The sequence below is a fragment of the Caretta caretta genome, chromosome 1, assembly GCF_965140235.1.
Source record: "Caretta caretta isolate rCarCar2 chromosome 1, rCarCar1.hap1, whole genome shotgun sequence".
Lineage (NCBI taxonomy): Eukaryota > Metazoa > Chordata > Testudines > Cheloniidae > Caretta > Caretta caretta.
Window position 1 is genome coordinate 46,038,776 of NC_134206.1, and position 19,834 is coordinate 46,058,609.

Consider the following 19,834-nt stretch of genomic DNA (forward strand, 5'->3'; position numbering starts at 1 on the left):
GCTGGTACAAGTGAATACACCAGTGGGTAATTAAAATAGGACCAGCCCCCTCTGTAACTACTGGAGTGTAACACAGGCTTTGATTTATTTAAAGCAAGTAAACACATCTGATCTCATAACGCTGTATGATGCTAGTCCAGCCTCAATAGCTAGAGTTCCAATAAACTAGAGTGGCACCTGCCAATGGTTAAAGGATCTGTATTTAATATGTCTTTTTTCAAAAAATAAATCAGATGCTAAAATTAGCTTCAAGCAGAAACTTGGCCTACAAGTTCTCATGAACATGTAATGAAATAGCATCATGATATGTAATATGCAGCATTTTAAAGACACATCAAGAGCATGTATGTATCACAGATAGCAAGAACAGTGCCATAATACCTCATGCATATTAGCTGTAAATCACGGACAGCATATTTCTGAGCCACTGTATTACATCCTGTCCTAGTGTGTTAACAATATTACGTAAAGCCTAGTGTGATGGAGTATACAAACTCCACACTGGGCTGGAAAGGGTTAAAGGACAGTACTGGGCCCTGGTAGTCCCACCCCGCTGCAGGGCCCAGGTAGCCCCTCCCCCCTGCAGAACATGCTGCAACTGGAGACAGGGTTGAAAATGGAGCAACCCAGCACAGAAAGGGAGTCTGAGGATAGTGTGAAGGCTCCTGACAAAGGGGCCGGAGAAGCCTTCCTGAAGAAACAGGACTGTATGCTGAGCCCAGTTAGGGCTCACGGTTTGGTTTCTTTTTCATTTTCTTTTTTTCCCTTATCCGGGACCAGAAGCTGAAGGAGGAAAGCGGCAGTAGGAAGTGACCAGGGAGGATAGCTCAGAGAGCCCCTCTGGAGGCCAAACACTGCTGATACTCCTATGGTCACAACCCTTTAGAGGGGGCAGGCCCAGGCTCCCTTACCACAGCTCCGAAGGCTGGGTGTGCATTAACCACTAGGCCATCCAGTCCATCAAGGACCCAATTATACCTGGCCTGACAAAATAATGGTCCAAGAACATTTAATGTCTGTTTTCCTTCTCTGCACCCTTTTTTATTTAAAAAAAACAAACCCTATTATTAAAACAGGAGATTAAACACAAAAGTGATATTAAAATTCTCCCACAACTTTGCGTAGGTGATGAAAATATCTCAGGACAGTCTGATCTTAAGTATCATTTGTGTTATAACATCTAGTCACAATGGAAGAATTCAGCATGGAAAGCCAGCCTTACACCTGAAAATTACTCTGCTTTTGTTGCTTCAGTCTCCCTCACAGAAGTCTGTTTTGTATTTTTAACACTAGATATATTGCATATTAGCACAGCTATTAACTACAAACTATTACCTCCTACTACATCAGCCACTATTTTTATAATGCTGAATATTTCATTTTTGAACTTCAATATCCCCTCTTTTCCAGTTTAATATGTCACAATTATAATAAACACTGTGCTGTACATAGAAAAAATGTATAATAAATGCAATAGGCATCTAAAGATGACATTTACTATCTCCTTTAAAGATACATGCTTATTTCTGATTCTTTAGTTCACTTTATTAACAAATGCCAAACAGCAGAAAATATGCTCTGGTTCTAAAGGGCTCAAATTCAGCCTCTTGGGGTTGCTTCTACGGACTTTTGGGGACACTCAGGAGCATAGTCTGGTCTCTATGCTGAGGGGGTACTTCCCTCTCAACAGCTGTCATGTAATGATTAAAGTAACACAAAAGTGGTTCCACTTTTTCCTTCCAGCTTGACAAAGGCTCATAGGAATGACATTGGAGAGGTGTCATAACCAAGGGTGCTGGTTCCTTCCTGGCTAGTAAAAAGGACCTACACGGTCCAGATACAATATCTCCCTGGCTGAGCTCTGGAGCCGTCAAAGTTAAATACAAGGGCTTGTTGGGCTGAGAGTGTCATCCCTGCACTCCCACAAGATAATAGAAGGGACATGGAAGGTGTTAAGGAGACTTTGTCCTTCAATTAGTGATGACGGTCTTACATACAATGGTGCATCTTATATATATACACACATGGTCTCTTCCCCAAAGAGCTTACCTTCTCCAAACCAACTGGGAGTGGAAGCTCCCTTGAGGTATCAAGGGTGAAACAGGAAAGCTCCCTCTGCTATAAATGAAGGGAGGAGGTAGACAGCTAGGGCTTTCTTTCTTCTACTCTTTTCTGCCCTTCGATAGGGGTGTACACAGGGGTGACTCCGTGACCTAGCACTGCAATAATTTCTGTAGGCTATCCCGCCACACTAGAGGGTTTAAAGAGAAGGAGAGAAAAGAAAGATGGATCCAGAACAGGGAGCACTAATGTATGGAAGAACGTAGCTGTTTTTTACTACTTCCCCTTTCCAGAGCACCATACACATCCCATATAAGCCACTTTGTAGGATCTTAAATGGAAATACTTAACTCATTTTACAATTCCTCAACCTTTTTCTTTATATGGGAAAAGCTTCCTTTCAACTTCTGCAATCTTTATGAAAGCTGAAAAGAATCAGCCTTTAGCAAGCTAAGAAAACAAAGCAAAATACAATCAAGGCAATCCCTCCTTTTTCTACCTTTGGATTTTTCTGTGGTAAAAACTGTGGTTCTTCCATTGATATTCCTTCTTGCATTCACAAAACTCAAATAACTTTGTGCTCCTACTCTCAGCTATCAAACTCAATTTGGCCGAACACGAAACAGAATAACATCTCAATTTATAAGCCATCCATCTCCCTCTCTAACAGCCTCATACAAAACATTCATTTATACGTGCTATGGGGCATGCATAATTTAAAACTGAATGGGAACTTCAGGCGCAACAGTCTCCACTGAAATGTTGTTGACTAGACTAAAAGCATTTCCTTACAGACACATAGATACCAAGATAAGCCTCTGTGGCTTGTCACTGTAGTCACATAGAATCATAGACGATCAGGGTTGGAAGGGACCTCAGGAGGTCATCTAGTCCAACCCTCTGCTCAAAGCAGGACCAATCCCCAATTTTCTCCCCAGATCCCTAAATGGCCCCCTCAAGGATTGAACTCACAACCCTGGGTTTAGCAGGCCAATGCTCAAATCACTGAGCTATCCCTCCCCCCATTGCTATGCCAGGACATCTACTGCCACTTTCTAAAGGAATGCCTAGGGATCTCTGGTCCCACCTGTCCTCTTCTATCAGCCACCCTGGGATGATATAAACATTTTTACATATAATTAGCTCTCTGCCCATCCACTGTAGGTCAGCCATTTCCAAATACAAATGGTAACATTAACTACTGTTTCCAGCAGTGTCTCTACTAACCTAGGTCTCTACTTAAAATAATTAATTAGCATGTAATGTTTTATATGTAACAATTCCTGATCTAATAGTGAAATCTTTACTTACAGGCATCTGCTATTTATGTTTACTGATACCAAAAGTTAACAAAATCTCAGTCCTTGTGTCCTTTTCTTTCATATTAACTCACTGTGTTGTGGGCCGTTATCCAGAGTCCTGCACTTACCCAGCTGTATTAACTGCATTGCAATAAACCTACTAAGACAAAAAGAAAGGTAATCATTTTTTAAAATTGTGAATTTTTCCCCCATTGTGAAATGTTATGGTTTATTTGCCCATTTCTTGCAACATTTACAAGAGTTTAAAATGCATTGGCTACGAATGCCTAATGGAGGATTGCACAGATCCATACATTTTAAGGCGAGATGAGACCACTAACTGAACTTCTACATAACACAAACCAAAAGTAATTCCTGTAAGTAGAGGAAATTATTCTTGTAAGAATGTAAGGGAATACTACTGAGCCCAATAATTTGTGGCTAAACCGCTTTCAGAAAGGCACTGAATTTAAAGACTATGTAGATAAAGAGATGCTGAATGTACTACTTGCTCTGGTAACCTCTTCCAGTGGTAAAATTATCCGGACTTTTAAAAGTTGGATCTTGTTTCCAATTCGATCTTAAACTTCCAGCCACTGGATCTTATGCCTTTGTCTACTAGTTTAAGTAAGTTTGGTATCAGATATCTTCTCCCTGTGTAGGTACTTACTGACCGATCAAGTCAGATCTTAACTGTCTCTCTGGAAAAAGGAAGAAATAACTCTTTAAGTCTGTAATTGTAAAACAGGTTTTCCAGACCACAAATCATTTTTGTAGCTCTTTTCTGAACCTCCTCTAGCTTTCCCCAACATCTTTTTAAAGCATTAACACCAGAACTGGACACTGCATTCCAGTAGTTGTCTCATCGATGTCATATACAGAAGTAATACCATCTCTCTACTCCTCTTCAATATTCCCCTGCTTCTATATCCAAGGAGTGTGTTAGACCTTTTTGCCACAGAACTGCACTGGAAGCTCATGTTCAGTTGACTACTTATAATGACCCCTAAGTACTTTCAGAGTCCCTGATTTCCAGGATACATCCTGTAACTATGGCCTACATTCCTTGTTCCTAAATGTACACCCTTGCATTTGTCCATATTAAAACACATGCTGTTTAACTGCATGCAGCTCACCAAATTATTCAGATTGTTCTGTGTTCGTGACTTGTCTCCATTATTTATCCATTGGGAACACCAAGAAACTCTGCTTAAGTGAATGGACACAGGAGGTCTCAAACACTGATCATTTTCTAGCCTCACTAGAAAAATGGCCTGGGTGAATTCCTTTTCTGCTGGGTGTTTCTACAAGGCATCTCAGTCTATGAATATCATCTACCAAGGCTATATAAACTACATCACTCCAGTACTTGTCCACTTTGGTCTTTTAGCCTTGGTCTCTCCCTGTCTCTTCCATTTCCTCCATCTTCTACTTTTATGTAACCTCCTGTTATTCCTTTAAGCAACCTGCCAAACAGCAATAATGAACATAGAGTGATCATGTACCACACTGTCTATTCAGTTAATGCCAGCTATCTTTCATATGTACATGACATTCTTCATCTTTCCAGTGTAACAAGTGAATTTTGTTTGAAAATCAATTATCCTCATGGCACATGAACTCAATTAGTTTCTTATAATTTTGTTTTTAAGAGAAGAAAATAATGTCAGTTATCAAAATGGAAAAACTAGGCAATATTTACTCAATTTTAAATAATTCTCCACAAATTTAATATTACTAAAATCCTCAAGATGCAGAGCAGTAAAACTCTGAGGCTTGTTTATGAACAATCAAAATTCTGTTGTGAGTAGAAAATTAGACTATATTAAAGACTGATCAAAAACGTTTTTCAAGCTTCTTCCACACTTCAATAGCTTCAGCAATTTAATGTGAATTCCACTGTACAGAAAAAAGTATCATTGCCAGCTTAAATATGTGAAGTAATTCTTCTGCACACCAGTTCAAATTAATATTTGTTACCTTCTGGCAAACAGTCAATATCCTGTCTATACTCTTCAGAGATTTTCATGAACTTGGGTTTCTCCCAAACAAACGTCTAGGCAAATTCCAAAAGTATTCAACCTTACTTTATGAGGATGACAAAACAACAGCCACCTTCCCAGCTGCTAAATACAAACAGAAAGTGGTTGCTTCAAAACAATTTAAATCATATAGGTAATGTAATCTCTGACATACCTTCTGTCTGAGCTTACTGACAGAAAGACTGAACCATGTACCAAACAACCATTTGTTACCACATAAAATAAGATTTTTCAACCACACTGGCTGCACTGTCACAAAACTAATCACACGGCACTTATATTCTCTCTCTCATGCACCTTTTGATCCTGTCATTAGCAAATCTAATAAAATATTCAGATCAATAGGTAGGTAGGGTGACCAGGTATCCGGTTTTCGACCGGAAGACCTGGTCAAAAAGAGACCCCAGTGGCTCCAGTCAGCACCACCGACCAGGCCATTAAACGTCCGCTCAGCAGTGCTGCGGCACTAAGGCAGGCTAGTCCCCACCTGTCCTGGCACAGCACTGCGCTCCGAAAGCAGCCAGCAGGTCCGGCTCCTAGGTGTGGGGGCCACGGGCGCAAAGCCTCCTGCCCCCCCGCCTACTAGTGTCGGACCTATTGGCCACTTCCAGGGCACGCACAACACGGTGTCAGGACAGGCAGGCAGCCTGCCTTAGCCCTGCTGTGCTGCTGACTGGGAGCCACCCAAGGTAAGCCCCAATCCCGTGCCCCAACCCAGTGCCCCAGTCCTGAGACCCCCCCAGCCAGAGACCCCCTCCTGCACCGCAAAGCCCTCATTCCCGGCTCCACCCCAGAGTCTGCACCCCAAGCCCAGAGCCTGTACCCGCTCCTGCACCCCAAGCCCCTGCTGCAGCCCTGAGCCCCCCCAAACCTGGAGCCCCCTCCTGCACCCCAAAGCCCTCATTCCCGGTCCCACCCCAGAGTCTGCACCCCAAGCCCAGAGCCTGTACCGCAAGCCCCTGCTGCAGCCCTGAGCCCCCCCAAACCTGGAGCCCCCTCCTGCACCCCAAACCCCTCATCCCTCGTCTCAGCCCAGAGCCTGTCCCCCAGTCCAGAGCCCTCACACCCCCCTGCACCTCAACCCCCTGCCTCAACCCACACCCCTCCCGCATGCCAAATTCCTTGGCCCCACCCCCCCACCCCAGATCTGACACCCCCAGCTGGAACCCTCACCCTCTCTGGTACCCCAAGCCCCTGCCCCACCCCAGTAAAAGTGAGGGAGGGAGGGGGAATGTAGTGAGCAGGGGGCAGGGCCTTGTGGAAGGGGCGGGGCCAGGGTGTTCGGTTTTGTGCCATTAGAAAGTTGGCAACCCTGCTTGCAAGGATTTAATTTTTAGTTGTGTATGTCCGTAAATGTTGCATTCACCATATCCACACACACTGATTAAAAAAAATATTTCTACCAATAATCAAAATTTATAGATAGCCAAAGTAAGAAAAATGCTGCTTGAAGACTTAAGAGTTTGATTTAAGGATATTTATTTTGTATGTTTTGAGGTGCAATGTTGACAATTTTGTGTTTTAATGCTTATAAAGCTTTAACTTCTTGAACCTCAGTTTCTAATGTCATTAAATAATTATTGTCTGGTCCTGTTCCTGCCCCCTCAATTTCCCACAGTTGTGAAAATTTAAATAGAAAAAAATAAGGAAAAAATGCTTAAAAATAATCAATATCATCAAAAATTACAAAAAAATTTGAATTTGCCACACCTATGAATAGGGTTGACCAGAGATATCATGCTGTCCTAACAACGCTCTCAGCACTTCTTGTAGTACACACGATAGATTCCCTGTGAACATCACATTGTCCATCTGTACTTATATACCTGCACTCATGGGATAGTTTCTGAAAATGACCTTAACACTTCATCATCCAGGATACATCCAGCCACTGCAAACCCTGATGGAGGAGTATAGTTTGGTTGAAACATTTCCATTTTGTTTATCTATGAATGTTAAATAGACTGCAAGGGAATGTCACCCAGAGGCTACGTCTATCAAGCTATTTTAAAAACAAGCAATACAATTCTTCTTAGGGATGGGCATTTTCTAGAGAACTAAGACTCTCCTCAGAGGTCTTGTTGCAAAGTCCCAAACAAACAACAGTCTTGTAATCAAGTCCAAACATAAACAAAATGCCCCCAGAGTTTCTTCTTCCAAAAGGTTCCTGCTGAGTTTTCAGTCTCTCTAGAGATCAGAAGTTTGTGGGGTACTCTAACCAAGTAGGTTCTGACTGTGTCCGGTACAAAGAATATCAGCAGCTCCAGTCACAGTTCTGTGGGAAGGAGGTGGTTTAACTCCTATATCCTTCCCCAGCATGACCCAATAGGAAGGCCAGAAAAAATCACAGCAATTCTGGGGCTACATTTCCGAGGATTCTCTCTCACTGGCCAGAGAAAGAAGAGGATTGCCCTGCCAACACTTCAAGGTTCCAGATGTGAGGCTTCCACAGAGTTAGCTGCGTACATCTTCTTCAAATCACAAAATGCAATTCCAGGACCACCCACTTCCTCTCTCTATTGTTGTTTCCTAAATCTGTGTTTGCAGAACCTCCCACCCTCTCCCCGCCCCGGAATATGATAGACTCCCCTCCACAGTCTTAAAGGACCCTCTGTAGCAATACTGATTGCTAGTATAACAGGGACCATTTACATACTTATTTTGAATGTGAGCTTTTGTTGTTCCCACAATAGGCATGAACAAAGACTGACTTGTCTCAGAGTAGCAGCCGTGTTAGTCTGTATTCGCAAAAAGAAAAGGAGTACTAGTGGCACCTTAGAGACTAACCAATTTATTTGAGCATAAGCTTTCGTGAGCTACAGCTCACTTCATCGGATGCGTTCAGTGGAAAATACAGTGAGATTTATATACACACAGAACATGAAAAAGTGGGTGTTATCATACACACTGTAAGGAGAGTGATCACTTAAGACGAGCTATTACCAGCGGGGGGGGGGGGGGGGAGGAGAAAACCTTTTGTAGTGATAATCAAGGTGGGCCATTTCCAGCAGTTAACAGGAACGTCCGAGGAGCAGTGGGGGTTGGGGGAAATAAACATAGGGAAATAGTTTTACTTTGTGTAATGACACATCCACTCCCAGTCTCTATTCAAGCCTAAATTAATTGTATCCAGTTTGCAAATTAATTCCAATTCAGCAGTCTCTCGTTGGAGTCTGTTTTTGAAGTCTTTTTGTTCTAATATTGCAACCTTTAGGTCTGAAATCAAGTGACCAGAGAGATTGAAGTGTTCTCTGACTGGTTTATGAATGTTATAATTCTTGGCATCTGATTTGTGTCCATTTATTCTTTTACGTAGAGACTGTCCAGTTTGGCCAATGTACATGGTAGAGGGGCATTGCTGGCACATGATGGCATATATCACATTGGTAGATGTGCAGGTGAACAAGCCTCTGATAGTGTGGCTGATGTGATTAGGCCCTATGATGGTGTCCCCTGAATAGATATGTGAACACAGTTGGCAACGGGCTTTGTTGCAAGGATAGGTTCCTGGGTTAGTGGTTCTGTTGTGTGGTGCGTGGTTGCTGGTGAGTATTTGCTTCAGGTTGGGGGGCTGTCTGTAGGCAAGGACTGGCCTGTCTCCCAAGATTTGTGAGAGCGATGGGTCATCCTTCAGGATAGGTTGTAGATCCTTGATGATGAGTTGGAGAGGTTTTAGTTGGGGGCTGAAGGTGATGGCTAGTGGCGTTCTGTTATTATCTTTGTTGGGCCTGTCCTGTAGTAGGTGACTTCTGGGTACTCTTCTGGCTCTGTCAATTTGTTTCTTCACTTCAGCAGGTGAGTATTGTAGTTGTAAGAATGCTTGATAGAGATCTTGTAGGTGTTTGTCTCTGTCTGAGGGATTGGAGCAAATGCGGTTGTATCGTAGAGCTTGGCTGTAGACGATGGATCGTGTGGTGTGGTCTGGGTGAAAGCTGGAGGCATGTAGGTAGGAATAGCGGTCAGTAGGTTTCCGGTATAGGGTGGTGTTTATGTGACCATCGCTTATTAGCACCGTAGTGTCCAGGAAGTGGATCTCTTGTGTGGACTGGTCCAGGCTGAGGTTGATGGTGGGATGGAAAGTTTTGAAATCATGGTGGAATTCCTCAAGGGCTTCTTTTCCATGGGTCCAGATGATGAAGATGTCATCAATGTAGCACAAGTAAAGTAGGGGCATTAGGGGACGAGAGCTGAGGAAGCGTTGTTCTAAGTCAGCCATAAAAATGTTGGCATACTGTGGGGCCATGTGGGTACCCATAGCAGTGCCGCTGATTTGAAGGTATACATTGTCCCCAAATGTGAAATAGTTATGGACTTGTGAGGACAAAGTCACAAAGTTCAGCCATCAGGTTTGCTGTGACATTATCGGGGATACTGTTCCTGACGGCTTGTAGTCCGTCTTTGTGTGGAATGCTGGTGTAGAGGGCTTCTACATCCATAGTGGCTAGGATGGTGTTTTCAGGAAGATCACCGATGGACTGTAGTTTCCTCAGGAAGTCAGTGGTGTCTCGAAGGTAGCTGGGAGTGCTGGTAGCGTAGGGCCTGAGGAGGGAGTCTACATAGCCAGGCAATCCTGCTGTCAGGGTGCCAATGCCTGAGATGATGGGGCGTCCAGGATTTCCAGGTTTATGGATCTTGGGTAGCAGATAGAATGCCCCAGGTCGGGGTTCCAGGGGTGTGTCTGTGCGGATTTGTTCTCGTGCTTTTTCAGGGAGTTTCTTGAGCAAATGCTGTAGTTTCTTTTGGTAACCCTCAGTGGGATCAGAAGGTAATGGCTTGTAGAAAGTGGTGTTGGAGAGCTGCCTAGCAGCCTCTTGTTCATATTCCAACCTATTCATGAGGATGACAGCACCTCCTTTGTCAGCCTTTTTGATTATGATGTCAGAGTTGTTTCTGAGGCTGTGGATGGCATTGTGTTCTGCATGGCTGAGGTTATGGGGCAAGTGATGCTGCTTTTCCACAATTTCAGCCCGTGCACGTCGGTGGAAGCACTCTATGTAGAAGTCCAGTCTGTTGTTTCGACCTTCAGGAGGAGTACTTGTAAAAATACTGACTTGTATTTTTTTACATAGATGAACATTTTAAATATTCAGCTTCTTAGTTGAAAAAAATCTCTATGTGAAATCTGAAATTCTACTAAATCAGTAAATTAAAGTCCAAAATATCTAGTTTAACAATTACTTCAAAATTAGACTAAATCGTTTTTTATTTATGTTTCTGATTAATCTTTTAAAAACTGGCTTTTTTTTTAAATAAATTTGTATTTAATTATACTGTATTATAGTATTTTAAACCCCTTCATTTAAAATATTCCTTTACCTTATTTTTGTCCAGGATGGTACTTTTGCCTGCGACACCCAGTCCGATAAAACCTGGGCCTTAATCCTTCAAACACCTAGGAGTATGCTTAGTTTTACTACAAGGAGTAGTCCCATTAAAATCAGTTAATGTTACATCTTTAAAATCAATGGGACTTTAAAAATCAGAATAGTAAAGTCAAGTATGTGCCTAATTGTTTACAGGATTGAGGACCTGAAGAGCAAAAAACTTAAAAAAACAAAGACCACACCCTAGCTAGGGCCCTGATCCTCCCATTGTGCTCCATGTGGGTGGACTGCTATGCCTGCACAGAACCTCAATGAAGTAAAATCGGTGAAGTTAAAACACATGGAAGCAGTCCTTCCATGTGTTTTACTGAAGCTAATTCCCGCATTGCCTATTTTGCTATGGAATTTAGATTCTGATGATGGAAAAGAATCTGGAAGGGCAGACCTCTTACACCTGTGTGGAGTCCATTTGATGCCTATGTGTATCCAGTTATAATCCACAGAAATTCTTTACTAAATCAACTCCAGAAAGCTTTTAGTGAATACCTCTAATGGCCAGAGATGGGGCACGAGATTGGGAGGGCTCTGAGTTACTACAGGGAACTCCTTCTCAGGTGTCTAGCTGGTGGGTCTCACCCACACATCCAGGGTCTAACTCGGGGGGGGGGGGGGGGGCAAACTTTTTGGCCCGAGGGCTGCATCAGGTTTCAGAAATTGTATTGAGGGCCTGCTAGGGGAAGCTGTGCCTCCCCAAACAGCCAGGCATGGCCCAGACCCCGCCCCTTATTTCCTCCCCCTCCTGCTCCTCGTCCCCCCTGTCCTCACCCCCAGGACTCCTGTCCCCTGACAACCCCCAGAACCCCCACCCCTGACTTCCACCCCCCCCCAACCCCTGCCCCATCCAACCATCCCTTCTCCCTGACTGCCCCTCGCCGTCCCATCCAACCCCCTCTCCTTCCTGACTGCCCCCCGGGACCCCTGCCCCCATTCAATGCCCCCATTCCCTGCCCCCTGACTCCCCCACCCCCTGACCACCACGCCCAAACTCCCTTTCCTTCTATCCAACTCCCCCCCCCCCCCGCCCCCGGTCCTGCCCCCTTACCGCGCTGCCTGCCTGGTCAGGCCGGGCTCTGCAACTGCGCTGTCCCAGGAGCTCACAGCTCCACTGCCCAGAGCATTGTGCTGGAGACACAGTGAGCTGAGGCTGTGTGGGAGGGGCCAGGGGCTAGCCTCATGGGCCAGGAGCTCAGGGGCTGGGCAGGAGGGTCCCGTGGGCCGGATGTGGCCTGCGGGCCGTAGTTTGCCCACTTTTGGTCTAACTGGTCACCATATTGGGGTTGGGAAGGAATTTCCCCCAAGATCTGATTGGCTGAGACCCTGGGGTGGTTTTACCTTCCTCTGCAGCGTGGGGCATGGGTCAGCTGCTGGTTTGAACTATAGTAAATTGTGGAGTCTCTTTAACTTGGAAGTCTTTAAATCAAGATTTGAGGACTTCAGTAACTCAGCCAGAAGTTATGGGTCTAGTACAGGAATGGATGGGTGAGGTTCTGTGACCTGCAATGTACAGGAGGTCAGATTAGATTAGCATGATTAGGGCCCTACCAAATTCACAGCCACAAAAAAATCATCAAAAAAAGACTGTGAAATCTGGTCTCCCTCTGTGAAATCTCATCTTTTAAGTTCTTTTACCTTATGCTATACAGATTTCATGGGGGAGACCAGTGTTTCTCAAATTGGAGATCCTGACCCAAAAGGGAGTTGCAGGGGAGTCACAAAGTTATTTTAGGGGGTCGCGGTATTGCCACCCTTACATCTGCACTGTCTTCAGAGCTGGGTGGCTGGAGAGGGGTGGCTGCTGACCGAGGGCCCAGCTCTGAAGGCAGCAGCGCAGAAGTAAGGGTGGCAATACCATACCTTGCCATCCTTACTTCTGTGCTGCTGCTGCTGCTGCTGGCGGTGGCTTTGCCTTCAGAGCTGGGCTCCTGGTCAGCAGCCATTGCTCTCTGGCCACCCAGCTCTGAAGGTACCGCCGCCATCAGCAGCAACGCAGAAGAAAGGGTAGCAGTATCACAACCCCCCTACAATAACCTTGCAACCCCCTACCCCACAACTTCTTTTTGGGTCAGGACCTGTACAATTACAACATTGTGAAATTACTGGTGATGACTCTCCTTGTATCTAGTTGCTTGCCTGCATTAAAATAAACTAAAAATTGATACAAGAGAGTCCTGTGGCACCTTATAGACTAACAGACGTATTGGAGCATAAGCTTTCTATTAAGATGTAGTCCATACTACAGACACTGAGAAACCGTAGGCCACCAGGTAATGACTGCTGAAAAATGTCTCTTGCCAAAATAAGGAAGCAACCTATTTTCCCCAGGTGGCTCCCGGCGCTATGGGTCCAGTTGTGCTGTCAGTGAAATCAGTTGGAGCTTTACTAGCCACTTTACTTAGGAAGACTGGACCCTATATTTTAAATGATGTAAAAGGCAGCAGATATAATAATCCATAGGCACATGAATAAATCATTCACACAAGAATTGGTGAATGGATGTCAGCAAAATGTCGACTGTGCTGTTGAAAGGGAAGTACAGTTAAAAATGCATTTTACAACATCTTAACAGTCACTCTTGCCAAATTTTCTTGAGTTAAATTTTATTTTTCAGAGCTACAAAGAATCCCCTGCACTGATGTGCGTTCAAAATGAATTATATAAAAAAAACTGCTTATTAGTGAAAAAAACCCTATATATTTGGAATCTTTCCCCCCACTTGTATTCATGTTTATGCTTTATTAAATTTTAGTATTACCACTCTGCATGACTACATTTCTTAAAAAAAGATATCTTTCCTTCTCAAAATTAATTTGCAGTTTGGCTGTTGTTCCCTGTTACAAAATCACGTAGTGGCATGAACTAAAAGTTCAGATCACTTCGTTTTCATTATCATCACAAGCAACCTAAGAAATGTTGCCATCAATAGTAAATTCACATGAAGCTGCATTCCGATGGCATGTTTTGTGCATAGTAATCAATTCATAACGCAATCTAATGTTTAAAATTCAGTTTATTCTTCAATTACTCTGCTAAATTGACTCTAATTTATTACATTTTCTGGTACATTTGATTTTGGATATTATGACATCCTGGTTCATGCCACTAGAGAGGAAACAAAATAGCCGGGATGCCTGAGGACAGATGAGAATATAATATTAACAGCCTGGAAAATCAAGAATATCGCTGTCTGTTTCTGTTCCTATATAGGTCTTTTCAGCATTAATGCTAAAAATATTAACATTTCTTACTATAGAAATCACCATACAGCCATACCCTTGAAGGCCATTAAGAAGCTGCATCTGGTGCAGAATGTGCCAGCTCAGCCACTTAATAAGGAGTACATTTGACTGTAAGCTTTTTGAGGCAGTGCAAAGCAGAATGGGACCCCCATCCTAGGGCCTTTAAGCGTTAATGTAATACAAATAATAAATAAACCACCATCACAAGGGCTCATACAGTCTGCAATGGCTTCCTATATGCTTCTGGGTCCAATGCAAGGTATTAACATTGACTTTTAAAGCCTTACATGGTTTAGGACCTTGCTACTTGACACAATCCCTCTTCTCCAGCACCCCTGCAATACCTGAGCTGGAGCTAGAAAGCCCCACATTGTGTTTTTTGTGGCTATTGGCAGTGTTTTCAGTAGAGGGCCTTCAACTCTGGACTACACTTCCCCCACTTGCTTGGAAATTAAGTACATTAACCTTCAGGCACAGCATCAAACCCATCTGTTTACTCAGGCTTTTGCCAGAAAAACAGGATATCGTTACTTCAGCTTGTCATCAGAAGAGATGTCTAATTTGCTTATCTTTGTTATATTACATTTTGTATTTAAATTTATATGTATGCTGTAGAACACTGGGATAAGGACTTTTTTTTTAAAAAATAAAAACATTGCGAAAGCTGGTAGTGACTGCGATATTTAGCTTGCCAGACATTTCCCATTATAAAAGATCCTTGCAACCATTTTCTGTGAAGTTTTAAACCCTTCCATTGTTTGCACTATCCCCTGAAATTCCATTCAGGATTGTGGAAACAAAAATTATTAAAAACTGCTATTTCTCTTCTCCCATTTGTGCTACTCAGGAGAATTTGGGCAATGTGCCAAAATAACTGAGAATGAACATTCTACGGTCAGGCACACAAAACTGCCACAGCACAGCACGCTCCACCCCCTCCAATTCCCCCCACTGTACTGGGAACACCTAGGACCTGCCAGAGCAGCTGTAATGGAGTCAAAGTCAGGCTGGGCTTGACTTCCCCCAACCACTCCTACCCCCCCGGTCCCAACACATAGGCCCAGTAGCCCATTTCTCCCCGTGGGATAAAAGCTTCCTTCTGCTGCCATCTAATCCTCAAGCAGTACTGCAAGTTTGGAGTTCAAACCTTGCTGAACGGACCTCATGGGAGGGGGATTGTTATAGCTGGACATAAGGTAAAAAACATTCAGTTAACAGCAAGATTTTGATCATCAGTCGTCATTAATTCTCCTGGTACTTATTGCAGGAGTCCAGATGTCAACCCCAGTATTCTAAATTCTTATTAAGTTGATTACATTCTGCCAACTTAAATTCTTCCCTGAAGTTTCAACAGGCTATGGTATTCTTTGCCATTTCCTATTCTGAACTCTTTGTGAGCTGCTGCATTCCTCCCCAGCCATGTCTGCATTTCAGTTGTGGGTACATAGAAGTGCCCATAGTCGGTGCACCTTAGCCCTTGTGACCGCAGTATGTCAGAGATGCATAATTTATTTATGCTGAACAGCTCTGCAGAAGGACATCAGAAAAACTGAGGAATCATCTCCTGTACCTCACAGATTGCAGAAGGAACCACCTTCAACAAGAAATTGTCGCATATTTCCACATACTGGAAGGAAAAAAAAAAATCCGGAAACGTACCTGGAGATCATATAAGCAATCCAAAACAACTATAAAAAAAAACCTGATGACAGCCATCCAACAAAAACAAAAAATGGAACCAACTACATCTCCACAACCCACAGAACACCACTTCTAAAAGAAACCATGATACCAGGGCCACTACATGGATACTACATGATATCTCAACAGCATCAACTTATCAAGGCTATCCCTAACTGGAGCTGAATTATCTGTACTTTCCAAGGAACTGAACTTCTGCCCTGTCATAGAACCCGACACCATATTAACATTTGGAGAACTAGACGAATTCTTTCGCAGACTCCTCATAGAATTCTTTCACAACAAAGATGACACCAGCTACAACTACCACGTCCCCACTAACAGTCATAAGAAAAAAGAATCATCTGACTGGACATCCCACAGCGGACAAAACCACACACTTGATCATTACAATGACTGCTTCAGGGAAAAAAAATTGACTGTGAAATCCTTAACAAACATCACATCCACCACAATCTCTCTACTGCCAAGAAGACAGCTATACAGTCCCTGAAATCCAAGCACCAGATAGCGATCAAACCAACAGACAAAGGGAGCGCTATCTTGATCTTCAACTATGATGCCTATGTCAAACAAGGCCAACCGACAATTCTCCGACACCATATACTGTAAAGAATTCAAAGAAGACACCACCCCACAACACAATTTACCCAGCAATTTAAGGATATCATCAAATTCTTTCCCAGACAACTCCAGAAGAAACTCTACAACCTCATCCCCCACCAACCTGCCCCAGGGACATTTTACATGCTTCCCAAGATACACAAACAAGGGAGCCCAGGCACACTCATCAAAGTTGGCCATGGCACTCTTATTCAAGGAATATTGGGAATCATAGCAACCATCCCCAAATACTCATCACACAAGGTACCAGCTTCCTCCAGGACACAACTGACTTCCTCCAGAAACTCCACAATGTTAATCACCTCCTTCAGAGCACCATCTTTGCCAGCCTCGATGTCATCTCCCCATACACCAACATCCCTTCTAATGTGGCATTGCTGCCTGCCTCAGAGATCTACAAGACAAAAGACAACACATAGATATCCTTCCCAAACACATCGCCAAATTCATCCATTTCATCCTCACCCGTAACAACTTTACATTCAACAACAAACACATTTTGTCCAAACCATGGGAATAGTGATGAGCACTATGATGGCTCCCTAAAATGCCTCTTCTTGGGTTACCTCAAGGAAGAATTTCTGGACAAATGCAACACGGAACCAATGATACATCTGAGTTACATGGACAGATGACCTAAACTCCCTCAGGTTTCCACCACAACTTCAACAACCACCACGCATCCAGCAAACTCTCTCTGGAATACACCCATACCAGCATCAACTTCCTGGACCATGATCAGCTTCAATAATGGAAAACTACAGACAACTATATACAAGAAACTGCCGAATCACCACACTTACCTTCACAGATCCAGTAATCACCCCAGCAATAAAATCTGTTACCTACAGCCTGGCACTTAGACACCACAGAATCTACTCCAAGGAGAAAGTCCAGGATATACACCTTAATGCGCTTAAAACTGCCTTCATCATATAAGGACATTCATCAAATAAGGACATTCCACCGGAGAAGTAGATCGCATCAGGGAACAGGCCACCCAAATAACCTGAGAGAATCTGATTCAATATGGAAAAAACAAAAAACCCTCCTACTGCACACCCCTAGTTGTGATATACCACTCCACACTGGAAGCCATATGGGGTATCTTTAAACAATTACAACCCATACTTGATAGGGACCATACCCTGAAAGAATTCTTTTCTGAACCTTCAAACAACACCCCAACTTCTCCAAGCTCATCATCAGAAGCAAGCTCCTCACAAACCAGGCCACACCAACTCAAAGTGGCACCAGACCCTATCAGAACAACACTGTAGCAGTGGAGAGAAGTCTACAGGTTTTTTTCAATCTTATCAACTCTTCCCACAACACACCTTTCAAGGTCCATGAGTCCTACACATGCCTATCACAACATGTAGTCTACCTTATCCACTGCACTAACTGCCCAAACAACAACTACGTGGATGAAACCAGACAAATCACTATGCTCCTGAACTATTTTTCTCTGTAAATTCATTCAAGACAAAAACCTGTGGGTGAACGCTTTTCACAAAACGATCATTCCACATCTGAACTCACACTCCTCATCCTCAAAGGAAACCTGCACAATGCCTTCAAAAAACGAGCCTGGAAACTTCAACTCATAACTTTGTTAGACACTAAAAATCATGGACTCAAAGACACTGGATGGATGGCTGGCTCACTACAAAAATCTATAACCCACAAATCCTTCCCTGTCCTATGACCGCAGAGGTGTTAAGTGTCCACTTCACCTCGAGTGGTCTCTTACAACATGTGTTAACTCCTTGTGCTAAACAATCTGTTCTACCTTGTCTTTAGCTGTGACACTCTGAGTACCTTTCCCAGATCTGAAGAAGAGCTCTGTGTAAGCTCGAAAGCTTATCTCTTTCACCAAGAAAAAATGGTTCAATAAAAGATATTACCTCACTCGCCTTGGCTCTCTAATATCCTGGGATCAACATAGCTACAACACCACTGCATGGAACATAATGTTACTCCACAGGTGTGAAGACAATAGTTAAGTTGACGTTTACTATGACAACTTATGTCAACTTGTATCATGACACTCTGGTCAGGTTGGGGCATTTTCCATAGCATGCAACAGAGGCTGACAATGTGCACCCAGAAGAGTAGGATTTATTTATAAAAGATTTAATAAACTGCTAAATCAATGGTAATGTACAGATAATGGTATTAACAGCTACAGTTGTTCCACAATACATCATTCATGCTAAAGAAAACATTTGGGGGGAAAAGAAGGAAGTTTTTAAAGTCAAAAGCTTGGTTTAAAATATTTTGCTCTAACAAAGAAACCATAATTAATATATGTTAGATACTAATCCTCTTCCAATCCATTTGTTAAAGCAGAGCCATTTTTTCCATTCTCGGATTTCAAAAACCACACTTAAACCAGAAACTTCTGGAGTTTTTAAGATCTGCAGAAATAAAGTGTTGCCCCTTTATTTAAAGGGGCTACATCAGTTTTATTTCAAATATTGGAAAGTTGACTAACTTTTGAACAGGAAACTTGAAAGGCAAACATCCGTCCCCTATTAATGCAACCTTGCAAACTACTGTTTGTTCCTTAAAAGGGTTACAGCTTAACATCTGAATTCTAAAAGAATTCAGCAAAAAGTTACCCTGAAATATTAAACTCTCCTTTAACAAAAGAGAAGTCTACATACGTGTTTGCAAGGTGTTTGAATAATTGCACTTTATAGTCTGTCATTCTGTATTTCTGAAGTTATGAAAACTGAAAAAGATTAATACAATGAAAATATTATGGATTCAGTCAGGGTAATATACACATATTAATTGAATTATATTAATTTTCAAATCTATTTAATGTTTTCTACATTTTTTTGATGCAAACAAATACACAGAAACCATATGGAGTATTCTAGTCAACTATATTTTATGTAACAAATGCTATGGCAACTGAGGAGTATAAACACAGTAACTGAGTATCTTGAACAAACAAACAATCTCTTTGATGGAGATATGGATCACACAGCTTTCATAGTTTAGGCAATACATCAATCAAACTTATTACTATGAAAAGTTAGTGGTAGCACTAGAAGATTAAAAGGTATTCCTGAAGATAAACAAGTGCAGGCAAAAGCAATACGTTAATGAGCAGTGAAGTTTATCAAAAGTATTTTGTACCAGCTTTCTGTAAAATTTGTATAATAAAGTTAACTAGATATAAAAATCTTAAAATTAGAAATGACAAATTCTTAATGAATTAAAGAATGTGGAAATTTGACTTGATCTAATAAAAAAAATGAACTAGAACCACACACGAACTTAAAAAATAATTCAGAGAAGCTTTCCATTAGTGAGTCAATATAACTGACCCCAAACAAAAAAGGTCCTAAATTGAGCCCAGAATAGGAAAGAGATTGAAACTTGGCTGCTAAAACAATCCTGAGTTCCTTCCTTCCTACTCTTTGGCAATTAGAAGTGATGATCCAAATGTTCACCGAAATTCTGTTTGTGAA

General features: G+C 42.6%; 1 protein-coding gene across 3 annotated transcripts in view; it reads right to left on the reverse strand.

Moving 5' to 3' along the window:
• LNX2 (ligand of numb-protein X 2) overlaps positions 1-19,834 on the reverse strand; it is a 95,266-nt gene that overhangs the window by 61,918 nt on the left and 13,514 nt on the right. The window lies entirely within an intron of this gene.